Raw genomic sequence first — 5556 nt, 5'->3', positions numbered from 1 at the left:
GTACATCTCGAACAACTTTAATTGTTCCATCATACATCTTCAATTTGATGGTTCCCACGCCAACGATCTCTAAGGCATGATCATTGCAACTATACACAGATCCTCCTGAGATAGGTTCATAGAGATGGAACCATTCTCTTCTTGATTTCATGTGATATGTTGCTCCCGAATCAATGAGCCATATATCAGCAAATCGTTTTCTTCCTTCCACGGTGGTTGACGCTTCACAGCATAGAGCATCTCCATCATCTAAAGTGTTTACGGTATTGCCTTGTGGATTGGAGTTTTTATTTAGACTCCAACAATCCTTCTTTAAGTGACCCTTCTTTCCACAGTTGTAACACTTTAAATTCTTCTTGCTTCTCGACTTCGATCTACCATGTTTGTGACTGCTGCTTTGGCCACGTTCTGTTGATCTCCCTCTCATCGTTGTCATCATTGTCAACGCTTCTTCTTGTTGCAGATTTACTTGTCTGTCTTCCTTGTTCTTGCGCCGATTTTCTTCTTGTAGAACAGCAGCTGCAACGTCATCAAAGACTAGACTGTGAGATTACTGTTTGTCAAGTTGATGATGAGTTGATCATATGAATCTGGTAGACTTTGAAGTAGAAGTTCAGCACGTTCTTGTTCTCCTATTTTCCAGCTTAAGGATGTAAACTGAAAAAATAAAGTGTTCAGTGTATTTAAGTGCTCCGTCACTGAAGTAGATTCTGGCATACGGAGAGTGTACAATTTTCACTTAAGGAAAATTTTATTTTGCAGCGATGTGGCCTCGTACAGTTTGGTGAGATGATCCCATATCTCCTTAGCTGTCTTCTTCTCCTCGATACTTGACAATACTTCATCTGCTAATGCTAGATGAAAGTTTGCAATAACATTTCCGTCTATTTCGATACATTTGTTGTCGTCTGTAAAATCTATTGGCCTTTCGCTGATAGCTGCTAGACAACCGTCTTTCCTCAGGATGGCCTTCATCTTCAATTTCCACAATGAGAAATTTCTCCCATTTAACTTTTCAATATCAAATTTCGTTGCCATTGCTTCGTTTACGGATAGCTTCCACTATTTCACTATCGTGAATAGTTCTCTGGAACCTTCAAAGAATGGGTAATAACTTCTTACTTTCTTATGACAATAAGCAGATATTACACACTCTAATCTAGCTCGGATACCAATTGTTGCGGAAGACGGCTATCGGATAGAGCAAAATCGCAACTGATAATTTGAGAAAATAAAAATGAAGATAAAGGAGACACAAAATTTACGTGGAAAACCCCTAAATAATATAGGGTAAAAACCACAGGCAACGGTAGAAGAATTTCACTATGAGAAAATAGGAATTACAACATCTCTCGATCTACCAAGGAGAAAACAATGATAATTCTCTCTTGATAAAAAGGAGAAAACAACTCTCAAGAAACTCTCTAAATTCTCTAGTATTGGAAGAAAGCTAGAATGCTTTGGGATGATTTTGAAGCTAAATGAGCTAGGGTATTTATAGTTGAATCTTAAGGACTAATTTATAAATACCCTAAATTATAATGACTAAAAGTGTAATTTTATCATCGCCAAAATTCAACAAAAGCTGCACTATTCGGTGCCTAATTTTTTTTCTCAACAATATCATGTTGGTTGGCACCGAAATGTTTTGCCAACTTGTTGATTTTGTTTTCAACATTCGGTGGATTTGTCCACTTTCAACAGTCAATCCATAATAACTTGAAGGAATCCAACAGGGTATTGAAAGCATTCATGAAACATAATTTGCATAATTTAAATTCACAAATTTGAGTTTTTTTTTTAAAAAAAAAATTGAACTATCACAATCTCGAACTAAGGAGTCCATTTTTTAACAATAACGCAAATCATTACAATAAAATGCTTATAAGAATGTAATACAAATCCCTCAGAGTAAATACATCCACTTTTCATCATAGAATATTCGACTAAGGAACATTATCTTGAAAATCAGGGGCATCTATTTAACAAGGATGAGAATATATTCACTTATCATAGTAAGGGAAAGATCTATTTGATCACATACGAACATTATTTAAGAATCACATTGAGAAAAATTTCAAAACTGCGAAGACTAAAACTTATCAAAGTAGGGAACATATCTATCTAATCACTCCAGATTTAGAACGCACACAATCATCAATGATGAACCAGTCATCAAAATCACTAGATCACATTGGAGATTCAATTTTGATATGTTCACGAAGATTTCTACCCCAATTATCGTGCTCAAGGGCATGATCTAGAACTTTTGATCGATCGAAATCAAGATAGAGAATCGATTCTTAATAGTATGGATGTCTTGTGGAATTAATTTCATGACTCTGATACATTTAAATGTAACACCTTTAACCCGGATCAAAAGATAAACTTGAATCGAAGATGTCACATTAGACAACCGAGGTGATCCCACAATCTCAAAACTAAGAAAATATGATTTATTTAAAATGTTAAAACTAATGATAGAAGGTACATATAATATAAACATTTACAAAAGACAGAGCTCCTTTATTTGAAAACTAAAATTCATAAGTAAGTGATTTCAACATACTCAAATAAAATCATGAACTTTACATGCCCACTCAAGTCCTCATCATTATACTCTTTAAATATCCGAGCATTATCATAGGCATTTCTTTGGATTTCCTCAAGTTCTTGAATGTGTAATTTCTGAGCTTCACCAATTGCATCCATGTCCATGTTACATTGTTTAACAGCCCAATAAGCACGATGTTCTAACACAACTGGTAAATGGAATGGTTTACCGAAAACAAGTCGGTATGGTGACATCCCAATGGGACCTTTATAAGCAATTCGATATGCCCAAAGTGCATCGGTTAATTTTAAATTCCAATCCTTTCTGTCAGGTTTAACAATTTTCTCTAGAATTATTTTAATTTCCCGATTTGATACTTCTACCTATCCATTTGTTTGTGGATGGTAAGTGGTAGCAATTCTTTGAGTTACTCCAAATTTCTTCATTACTAACTCGATCACTCGGTTTATGAAATGTGTTACGTTGTTGCTTATTACAGCCCGTGGCGTGCCAAAACCTGGAAAAAATATTTTTCAAAAAATTAACTGTAGTTTTAGCATCATTATTTCGAGTGGCCTTCGCTTCCACCCATTTAGAAACATAATCTACAGCTAAATAATATAAGTATTTCCAAATGACGAAGTAAAAGGGCCCATATAATCGATTCCCCAAACATCAAAAATTTCACAAACTTGTATAGAATTAAGCGGCATTTTTCCTATGGCTTAAATTACTTGTATGTTGACATCTTTCACAAGTTTTAGAAAATATATAAGAGTCCCGAAAGATGTTAGGCCAATAGAAACCGCATTCAAGAATTTTATGGGTTGTACGTTTTGGCCCAAAATGACCACCGCAAGGGTAAGAATGACAAAATTATACAAGTGAATTTACCTCGCTTTCGACAATACATCGTTGAACTACTTGATCCGAGTAGTGCTTCCATAAATAAGAATCATCCCAAATATAGTATCGTGATTCCCGCTTAATTTGATTGATTTCATCTCTCGGTAAATCTAATGGTAATTTACATGTACCTAAATAATTAACCATGTCCGCAAACCATGGGGTTATGCTTTGCGCCACCATCAGTTTTTCTTCAGGAAATTCTTCTCTAAGTGGTGGTTTAGATGTAGAAAGGGGAATTCAACTCAAGTGATCCGCTACCAGATTTTCACATCCCTTTTTGTCTTTAATTTCCAAGTTAAACTCTTGTAAAAGCATGATCCATCGGATAAGCCACAGTTTTGCCTCTTTTTTTCTCATTAAATACCTTATAGCTGCATGATCAGAAAAACAGTAATTTTAGTGTCAAGCAAATAGGATCTAAATTTTTCAAAAGCAAAAATTTCTTTTTCCATAGTCGAATATTTTTCTGAGCCGAGTCCAAAGTTCGGGACGCATAGGCTATGACATGTGGTTTTTTCCCTTTTTTGGCCAAGAACGGCTCCAATGCTAGTATCCGATGCATCACACATAAGTTCAATGGGATGATTCCAATCCGATGGCTGAACAATTGGGGCCGAAATAAGCTTTTCCTTTAATGAATCGAAAAACTCATTGTATTTTGAATTAAAGTCAAAGTCTTGATCCTTTTGAAGTAGATTGCATAAAGGTTGTGCTATCTTCGAAAAGTCCTTAATAAACATGTGGTAAAATCCTACATGGCCAAGAAAAGAATGAATTTGCCTCACAATTATGGGGTAAGGAAGTGAGCATATAACATATGTTTTAGCTTTATCAACTGTAATCCCTTTTGAGGAAACAATATGACATAAAATTAAACCTTTATCAACCATAAAATGACATTTTTCATAGTTTAAAACAACGTTATATTATAATCATCTTTTAAGCACATTAGTTAAATTATCAAGACATTCATTAAAGAATTACCATAAACCGTGAAGTTCTTCATAAAGACTTCTATGGCCTTCTCCACATAGCCGGAAAATATACTTAACATGCATCTTTGGAAGGTGGCTGGTGCGTTACAAAGACCAAAGGGCATTCGTCTATATGAAAATATGTCGAAGGGACAAGTAAAAGTCATTTTTTCTTGATCCTCTAGAGCCACTAGGATTTAAATAAACCTGAAAAACCATCAAGGTAACAATAATTAGTTTTCCCATATAATCTTTCAATCATTTGATCTATAAAAGGAAGAGGAAAATGATCTTTTCGAGTAAGAGAGTTCAACTTCCTGTAATCAATACAAACTCGTTATCCATTTTGAACTCTTGTGGACATTAACTCCCCTTCTTGATTTTCGACCACTGTGACTCATTTTCTTGGGAACCACATGAATCAGACTTACCCAATTATTATCCAATATCGGATAGATTACGTCAGTATCAAGGAGTTTCTGAATTTCTTTCTTTACTACTTCCGTCATCAATGAATTTAATTAGCGTTGTCCTTCTCGTGATGGCTTTGTTCATTTTTCAACTTTGATCTTGTGCATGCAAGTCGAGGTACTTAATCCTTTAATGTCGGCAATGGTACATCCTATGGCTTCTTTGTGAGAGCACAACACTGCTACCAAAGCTTCATCTTCTCCTTCGGATAATTTACTTGATATGATCATAGGCAAAGTTTCATTTTCGCCCAAAAAGGCATATTTTAAATGCTCCGGTAATTGCTTCAATTCTATCTCAAGTGCCTGCAAAACAGAAGGTAAAAATTTAGTTTTATAGGAAAATAAAGATAAATAAGAATTTATTGAATTAATATTTTCAAACTCATTTTCTTCTTCTTCGTGGCAAAGTTTAGGATCCTTAAAAAGATCATAAGAAAAATTAGATTCAATATATTCATCAATTAAAGAATCTATAATATCAACATAATTAATTATTTCAACATAATTAATTATTTCAACATGATGAGGTCATTTCATTGCTTTGTAAACATCAAATTCAACGATCTCACCATCAAATTCCATTGTTAGTATACCACTTCTAACATCGATCTTTGTATATGTTGTACTTAGGAAGGGTCAACCTAAG

The sequence above is a fragment of the Hibiscus syriacus genome, unplaced genomic scaffold, assembly GCF_006381635.1.
Source record: "Hibiscus syriacus cultivar Baekdansim isolate YM2019G1 unplaced genomic scaffold, ASM638163v2 tig00110890_pilon, whole genome shotgun sequence".
NCBI classification, from domain to species: domain Eukaryota; kingdom Viridiplantae; phylum Streptophyta; class Magnoliopsida; order Malvales; family Malvaceae; genus Hibiscus; species Hibiscus syriacus.
Note: the sequence above shows the minus strand (reverse complement) of the source record.